The sequence below is a fragment of the Populus euphratica genome, unplaced genomic scaffold (genome assembly GCF_000495115.2).
Source record: "Populus euphratica unplaced genomic scaffold, PopEup_1.0 scaffold1452.1, whole genome shotgun sequence".
NCBI lineage: Eukaryota > Viridiplantae > Streptophyta > Magnoliopsida > Malpighiales > Salicaceae > Populus > Populus euphratica.
Window position 1 is genome coordinate 34,847 of NW_011501305.1, and position 10,048 is coordinate 44,894.

General features: G+C 33.2%; 1 pseudogene; it reads left to right on the top strand.

Annotated features, from left to right (window-relative positions):
• Nucleotides 1-3,420: 3,420 nt before the first annotated feature.
• Nucleotides 3,421-7,908, top strand: LOC105117632 (uncharacterized; annotated as a pseudogene).
• Nucleotides 7,909-10,048: the final 2,140 nt, after the last annotated feature.

The following is a 10,048-nucleotide window of genomic DNA, read 5'->3' on the forward strand; positions in this document are numbered from 1 at the left end:
GATGAAGATGAAGATGAGAACTTTAAGATGAAATATTAACGTAAAGATTTAACAACGATAACAATAAATGTCAAGGTTAGAGGATCCACTAATGGTATGTCAAACAAGTATAATATAAACTCTTATTAGTCAATTGGAAACCACACACAAAGGAGGTTCCAATCAGATTATAGATTGTTAACATGATTACATTAGTCATCTTATTCAATTAATGCTAATACTTGTAAATTTTGTCAAGCATTCATGATTATAACTTATGTTAACAACAAATCAAATTCCTTTCATAGCTCGGGTGTCGGTTATACCATACAGTATGGGCTATGAAAGTGGCTATGAAAGTGCCAAGGATTTGTTGTACCAATTGTTATACAACATAAATCAAGATTAGTCATTTAACAAGCAAAGTATTAAAGAGTGAACAAGATAACAAATACAAAACATGTTAGTATCAAACATTAAAGTCCATATTAAGTTTACACTATACTTATTCTTACACCATTAGTGTAACCTTTTCACCTTGACATAACTAACTTAGCTAGACATAATGAAAGAAAGAAAAATAAATAAACAAAATAAGAACATAAATAAGATAAAAGTTAACTAAGTAAAGGAAAGGAAATGAAAGGCATAAACTTAATATTAATGAAAGCAAAGCATAAACATGGAAATGAAATGAAAGGCATAAACTTGATATTAATGAAAACAAAACATAAACATTACAAAAAATACAAAGAAAGAAAGCAAGAGCATGATCTTGATCTGGAAACCAAGATGCCTAAATACATGGCAAATGCCTCCTTTTATAGGCCGAAATTGGGAACTATTGATTTGATGACTAATTGATGAGTGGGTGGCCAACTCTTGACTTGGTGACAATCCTTATCTTCTCTTGTCTGCCACAAACGTCATTGATAACGTCAAAATTGGAGCCACTTGAAAACATGAAAGTTATAGGAAATTGTCTCAGCTTTCTTGTGTAAACAATTCAGCTCATTTGGACTTCTAGAACTCCAAATATGGCCAAAATACTGAATAGTGCTCGGGCTGGAGAACAGATTCGGACTTCTTTGTTGTTGCTACAATTTGGACTTGAAAATGGCTTTTTTAGATCTTGGGCTCCATATGAAAGTTGTAGGCCTATGTCTTACCTTTCTATCCATATAAAGTAGACCTAAATGTGAGATCTATAGCTCCAGATATGACCTAATTACCGAACAGTGTTCCGGTTTGGATTGCACCAACATCTCTTTTCTAAGTTTGGCCATCTCTTTATCCTTTCAATTTCAGTTCTTAAATTCATCAATCAATCCTTTCATTTATGTGATAGACCTATATTTAAAATGAACATTTACCATAAATTAAAGGTATCTTATATTATTAGATATATTATTATAAAACATGCTTTAGTTAAGGAGTTATTGATACTTCAAGTGCAAAATGATGATATAAAACCATGATAAAAATGCACTTTTAAGTACTAATCACACCCCCCAACCAGCTTATTACTAGTCCCTAGTAATCAAAGCGTTAAAACAATTTGCAAATTTCACAAAGCAAGGTATTCATCATTTAACTTCCATTAATCTATCCAGATAAACAAACTCTCATTAAATTTTCGATTGAAACTTCCCACTTGAATGAGAAATGGTGTTTCGAGACTCAACATGAACTGGGAGAGAAGTCTCTCATTGCTTTGTGTTTTCAGCCAATTAATCAAAAAAATCAAAGGCCTTACTTGGTTCTTTGTCATAAAACTCACCATTACACATGATGGACACTAGCTTTTTAAAATCTACGGTAAGAGAGTCATAGAAGAAACTCACTAACCTCCACATCTCAAAACCATGGTGGGGGCATGCATTTAACAAGTCTTTCAACCTTTCCCAAGCTTGGTGAAATGACTCATTTGGACTACAAGAAAAATTCATCATTTGACGTTGTAAGACTATCGTCCTATGAGTGGGGAAGTTTTTTTTCAAAAATTCAACTTGCATTTCTCTCCATGTACCTATAGACCTAGGATGCAGGGAGTTTAGCCAAAGCTTGCCTTTATCCTTTAGAGAGAATGGGAACAATTTAAGTCGAATAGTTTCTTCAGTGCATGTTCTATTAATAAAAGTATTACATACCTCTTCAAAGTCCTTAATGTGTATTTATGGATTTTCAGAATCCATACCATGATATGTGGGAAGAAGTTGGATCATGCCCAGTTTCAAATTGAAAGCTTGTTGGTTAAGAGGCAAGATAGTACACGAAGGTGTACTTTATTTAGCTAAGTGAAGATACTCTCTAAGAGTTCAAAAATTAGGTTGATCATTGAACTATAGAGGTCCATTACCTTGAACAGTCCCTTCACCCTCTACATCTTCAACATTAGCCATGATGAAAAAAAAAATAATATAACAATTATATGAATATGAAAAGAAAGGAAAAAGAAAAAGAAGATTGCAAATAAAAGTAAATGAAATGTAAAAGATAAAGTAATAGCTCAAAAATAAAAATACAACAAATTAGGAAATTCACACTCCAACTAATAAGCAATATTAATAATAATAAACATTAAAAGATAATTATAACAAGCATGAATAAAGAGGTGGTAAAACCAGTCAAGTACTTCAAACAATAAATATAAAAAAATAATCACAACAAAACAACAAAAAAATAAAATAAACAAGAGGCGGTAATACTAGCCAAGTACTTCAAAAAAAACAAAAAAAACAAAACCGCAACAATACAACAAGATAAAATAATATAAACAAGAGGCGGTAAAACCAACCTTATAATATAAACAATAAATATTATAAACTAATTAGAATAAACATCAAAAGAAAAATGGTTGAACCAACCAAAAGCCAACAATTAGTAGTCCATTCCACAGTCCAATATCTGAAAAGTTGAGGTCAATTTTTTGAGGCGGTAAAAGCAGCCATTTGATTTTGTTTTCAATTTTTTTTAGGCGGTAAAACTAGCCAATTGATTTTTTTATAGTGTAAACTTAATATGGACTTTAATGTTTGATACTAACATGTTTTTTTATAGTCCAATATTATTGTTGTTGTTGTTATTATTATTGTTGTTGTATTATTGTTATTTATAATTTGTACAATTAACCTCCTTGTGGATCGACCCTAGTCTTGCTGGGTTATTTATTACTTCAACACTCCTACACTTGGAAGAAGACATCAATCTTTTAGTCGTGTCAAGTTCTGGGCGCCGTTGCCGGGGAGTTAAGTTCTTGTACAAATTATAGCATTTATTTTATTTTTCTTTTTCACTTTTCTTGTATATAATTTTGTTTCTTGTCTCTTATTTCTTCTCTTTTTTTTCTTTTTTCTTTTATTCTATTCCTACACATGTATGAGAGTGTGGTCACATACATCAAGTGGTAGACTTTGTAGGGTATCCTCGTTATTTTCAGAAAATATGGCTGAAGAAGATAATCAATCACTTCACAATGAGAATAATGAGAATAATCGTACTAGAATACTTAGAGACCACATGAATCCCACAAGAACAAGTGTACTATCATGCATAGTTTTTCCTCCTGATGCATCTTGACACGACGAAAAGATTGATGTCTTCTCTCAAGTGCAAGAGTGTCGAAGTAATAAATAACCCGGCAAGACCGCGGTCAAACCACAGGGAGGTTAATTGTACAAATTATAAACAACAATAATAGCAATAACAACAATAATAACAATAACAACAACAACAACAACAACAATAACAACAACAATAACAACAACAACAACAACAAGAATAATAATAGTAGTAGTAGTAGTACTAATAATAATAATAATAAAGAAAGAGGAGAAGAAGAAGAAGATGATGAGAACTTGGAGATGGAATATTAATGTAAGGATTAAACAATGATAATAACAAATGTCAAGGTTAAAGGTTCCACTAATGGTATGTCAAACAAGTATAGTATAAACTCTTATTATTCAATTGGAAACCACACACAAAGGAGGTTCCAATCTTATTATAGATTATTCACATGATTACATTAGTCATCTTATTCGATTAATGCTACTACTTGTAAATCTCGTCAAGCATTCATAATTATAACTTATGTTAACAACAAATGAAGTTCCTTTCATAGCTCAGGTGTCGGCTATACCATACAGTATGAACTATGAAAGTGCCAAGCATTTGTTGTACCAAGTGTTATACAACATAAATCAAGATTAGTCATTTAACAAGCAAAGTATTAAAGAGTAAACAAGATAACAAATACAAAACATGTTAGTATCAAACATTAAAGTCCATATTAAGTTTACACTATACTTATTCTTACACCATTAGTGTAACCTTTTCACCTTGACATAATAAACTTAACTAAATATAATGAAAGAAAGAAAGAAAAATAAATAAACAAAATAAGAACATAAACAAGATAAAAGTTAACTAAGTATATGAAAAGAAATGAAAGGCATAAACTTGATATTAATGAAAGCAAAGCATAAACATTACAAAAAATACAAAGAGAAAAAGCAAGAGTATGATCTTGATCTGGAAACCAAGATGCCTAAATGCATGGCAAATGCCACCTTTTATAGGCCAAAATTGGGAACTATTGATTTGATGACTAATTGATGAGTGGGTGGCCAACTCTTGACTTGGTGCCAATCCTTATCTTCTCTTGTCTGCCCAAAACGTCATTGATAATGTCAAAATTGGAGCCACTTGAAAACATGAAAGTTGTAGGAAATTGTCTCAGCTTTCTTGTGTAACAAATTCAGCTGATTTGGACTTCTAGAACTCTAGATACGGGCCAAATACTGAACAATGCTTGGGCTGGAAGACAAATTCGGGCTTCTTTGTTGTTGCTACAATTTGGACTTGAAAATGGCCTTTTTAGATCTTGGGCTCCATATGAAAGTTGTAGGCCTATGTCTTACCTTTCCATCCATATAAATTAGACCTAAATCTGAGATATATAGCTCCAGATATGACCCAATTACCGAACAGTGTTCCGGTTAGGATTGCACCGACATCTCTTTTCTAAGTTTGGCCATCTCTTTATCCTTGCAATTTAAGTTCTTCAAGTCATCAATCAATCCTTTCATTTATGTGATAGGCCTGCATTAAAGATAGACATTTACCACAAATTAAAGGTATCTTATATTATTAGATCTATTATTATAAAACATGCTTTAGTTAAGGAGTTATTGATACTTCAAGTGCAAAATGATGATATAAAACCTTGATAAAAATACACTTTTAAGTATCAATCGCATCTCATTTTAATTTTAAGCCACGTATTATTCAACATTTACCTTCTTAGAATTGGAAAATCCATACTTGCATTTAAGAGAATTTAAGGAGGTATGCAACACATATAATGATTCAAATTGTAGCATGAACACCATCAGATTAAAGCTTTTTCCTTTTTCATTAAAAGATAAAGCGAAAACATGGCTATAAAAATTGAGACCAGGATCCATTCGTGCTTGGGATGAAATGCAACAACAGTTTTTAAATAAGTTTTTCCCATCTCAGAGAACAAAGTCTTTCAAAAGACAAATCACCACTTTCACTCAAAAACCAGGAGAAACATTTTACCAATGTTGGGATAGGTATCGAGACTTGCTTAATACTTGCCCTCATCATGGTTTTGAAACATGGAGATTGGTTTCACATTTTTATGAAGGGTTAACACGTAAAGATAGGCAAATGGCTGAATTGATGTGCAATGGAATTTTTAAAGATAAAGACCTTAATGAAGCAATGGAGTACTTAGACTTGTTAGCTAAAAATGTTCAAAATTGGGACACCGCGGGTACTTATAAGGCACCGAGTAAAACTCAACCTCATACATTTAGTAGAGGTATGTACAACCTCAGGGAAGATCATGACCTTCAAGCCAAGTTTGCATCTTTAGCTAGAAAAGTTCAGATACTAGAATTGAAAACGAGTGGTCAATTAAAATTTGTTGAAAACATTACATGTCAAATATGTGAAAGAAAAAAACACTGAACCAGTAACTGTCCAACCTTGCCTTCTTTTAAAAAATGTCTCCATGAACAAGCCCATGGTTTAAACAGTTTCCAAAGGGACAACCACAACCCATACTCACAAACATACAACCCTGGTTGGAGAAATCACCCCAATATCAGTTGGAAGAGTGATAATAACAGTGTACAAAGTTCACAACCATCGTTTCGAGCACACCATAATTTCCAAATGAAGGGTTAACACCTAAAGATAGGCAAATGGTTGAATTGATGTGCAATGGAACTTTTGAAGATAAAGACCCTGATGAAGCAATGGAGTACTTAGACTTGTTAGCTGAAAATGCTCAAAATTGGGACACCGCGGGTACTTATGAGGCACCGAGTAAAACTCAACCTCATACATCTAATGGAGGTATGTACAACCTTAGGGAAGATCATGACCTTCAGGCCAAGTTTGCATCTTTAGCTAGAAAAGTCGAGGCACTAGAATTGAAAACGAGTGGTCAATTAAAATCTGTTGAAAACATTGTGTGTCAAATCTGTGAAACAAATGAACACTCAACCAATGATTGTCCAACCTTGCCTTATTTTAAAGAATGTCTCCATGAACAAGCCCATGTTTTAAACAATTTCCAAAGGGCCAACTACAACCCATACTCCCAAACATACAACCCTGGTTGGAGAAATCACCCAAATTTCAATTGGAAGAGTGAGAACAACAATGCACAAACTTCACAACCACCGTTTCAAGCACACCATAATTTCCAAAATTCTCATGGATATGCAACTCCTTATGCTCCACCTCCTAGAAGAAATCTTGAGGAAACATTGCATGCATTCATTGAAAAGCAAGAGACAATCAATACTCAACTTGCTCAAAACATGATAGATTTTAAAGATACTCTTGCGAAATTGACATCTGCTCTCAGTTTCCAAGAGAAAGGTAAGTTTCCATCTCAACCACAACAAAATCCCAAGGGGCAATACAATGTAAATGCAAGTAGTTTCGGAAGCCAACACATGGATCAAGTCAAATCAGTCACAACTCTTTGTAGTGGTAAGGTTATTGGAAAACCCATTCTTGAACCTTGTGAGAAAGATGATGAGTCAATCCCTGAGGGTAAGGAAGGTGTCAAATCTGAAATTTGCAAAGAAAAGACTGATTCCCCGCCAGCGCTTCCATTTCCTCACCATGACCAAACAAAGAAAAGTTAATCATAACTCTGAAATCTTTGAAACTTTCAAACAGGTAAGGATCAATATACCTTTGCTGGATGCTATTAAACAAGTTCATTTCTATGCTAAATTTTTGAAAGATCTATGCACTATGAAGAGGAAACTGAATGTGAAAAAGAAAGCCTTTTTAGCTGAACAAGTAAGTGTCATTCTTCAGAACAATAATGCTTTGAAATATAAAGACCCTGGTTGTCCTGCAATTTCTTACTTTATTGGAGAACATAAAATTGAAAGAGCCTTACTTGATCTTGGAGCCAGTGTAAATTTACTTCCATATTCAGTTTTTCAAAGTCTCAATCTAGGTGAGTTAAAACCAACTTTTATAACTCTTTTACTTGCCGATAGATCTGTAAAAGTGACTAGAGGAATAGTCGAAGATGTGTTAGTACAAGTCGATAAATTCATTTATCCTGTGGATTTTGTTATCTTGGACACAGAACCTGTTGAAACATGTAATTCATTTCCTATTATTTTAGGACATCCGTTTCTTACAACTTCTAATGCATTGATTAATTGTAGGAATGGACTGATGAAGCTATCATTTGGAAACATGACATTGGAGATGAATATTTTCAACATTTGCAAGCAACCTGGAGATGATAATGATTTACAAGAAGTAGATCATATTGACAAATTAGTTTATGATCAACTTGAATCTACTTTAAGTAAAAATGATTTGGATGAATCTGAAGATTTGCAAATGATTTATTATCACGTATGAAAAATGCATCGAAAATGTTGATGCGGATCTTTTGTCAAAAGCGACAACAAATTCAACATCTGACATCACACCAATCGATGATTACTTTCCTAACGAATCCTTACTTTTTGAAGTATGTAGGAGTTATTTTTCATCAAAAAAGACAGCTGTAAAAATATTTCAAAATGGATTTTATTGGGCCACCATGTTCAAGGACACGCATGCATTCTGCAAAACTTGTGAAAATTGTCAAAAAGTTGATACTAGTCAAAAAGTTTTGTTTTATAATTCTCAACTCCATTTATTCCCTTGAGAGCTAAGATCAAGATGGGGTAGTCCATTTATTAAGAAACATGTGTATAATTATAGGGCCTTTGATATTGAGAATTCAATGAATGACAATGTTTTTAAAGAAAATGGATATCATTTGAAAGCTTACTTTGATAATTTTCCTAGTGAAAATGAATCAACTGGTTCAAATGATCTTATAGATAAAGGTTGATTATTTTGTTTTTCTCATATTGTTTTTATGTTTCTTTTTTAGTGATTTTTGCTAGTTTCTCTCACCTCAGTCAAATGGCGAATAACAGTACTCCATGACTTAAGTCGGTTCTTTCAATTTCCCATAATAATTGATATCTATATATATTTGTGCAATTCTTTGAATCTCTCTTCCAATTCTCATTTGATAATGGACATTAATCTTGCAAAATTGAAAAAGTATTTTCTCGCACTACCTCATAATGCAATTACAAAAATTTACCTTGCTAGATGTGCAAGATTGAGGTTTTTAATGAATCATGGAATTCTTGAAGATATTCGTTAGTTGATTGAAGCAAAGGTCTGATTATCAGGTGAGTCCTCTAATTCCTTCATTTCACACATGCCTGGAATAGGTAAAAACATTTTTGTGAAGAAACATCCTACAAAACAACTGAAAGTCTGTCATTGATGTGCCAGATAGACTTGTAATGCACAATGTTGTTCTTTAGGAATGGTATCTATAAACCATGAAGATAAAATACAATTTGTTAAGGATGGCTTGAGTAAGGAGTCTTTAGATAATCTTCTATTAACTCTTGAGACGCATCCTAGTGGAGATGTGCATCGTGCAATTCATGATTTATGGCCCCATTTTCATAAAGAACATGATCGATTTAGTCTTGGAAATCTAACAAAAAAAGACCCTATTTTCCAGTTTTTAAGAAAACTAGATGGAAGCCTATCCTCGATCCATAAAAGGCGTTTAAGCCATTCTTGGACGTAAAACCAAGGGAAGATGTGAATCACAATCACAACTACCTGTACATACACATGCTATTTTTAAAAATAAATAAATAAATAAATAAAGAGAGAGAGAGAGAGAGTGTGAGACTCCAACTGGCCTACATATAGGTGGTATGATTGCCTTTTCAATTACTCATCTATAAAATCCTCTCTTCCTTCCTTTCATTTCTACTCAACCCATACATTCAACAAATATAGAAGTGTGTAGAAATGACAAGTTCCTCAGGTCATCACATAAGAAATATTTGTGTTTTCGGTGGATCTAGTCTTGGGAAAGAAAAGGAGTTTTTAAAATCAGCAAATCATCTTGGTCAAGTGCTAGCTGAGAGAAAGATTCATTTAGTGTATGGGGGAGGCAGTCTTGGGTTAATGGGAGGTGTGTCAATAGCTGCATTTTTAGGAGGTAGTCAAGTTTTGGGGGTCATCCCCGAAGCTTTAGCACAAGGGGATATCATTGGAAAAACAATTGGAGAGGAACTTCAGGTCTCCACAATGTCAGCTCGAATGAATGCAATGTTTAACCATGCTGATGCCTTCATTGCTTTACCACGTGGTCTAGGCACATTGGAAGAGATCTTTCATATTTCCTCTTGGGCCCAACTGCACATTCACCATAAACCCATAAGTTTGTTAAATGTTAATGGTTATTATGATAAGTTGTTATCTTTTCTTGATCATGCTGTGGAACAAGAATTTCTAACATCTTTTGTAGGACAAATCATAATCTCTACTGCTACTGGTGAACAATTGATTGACCAACTTCAATCTTTCATTCCTGTAATTGATCCCTCCATGAGTCGCATAAATTGGTCATCTAAGTCGTAAAAAGCTTAGATTAGATTTCAGTCTTCATTTATAGTTTTTTATC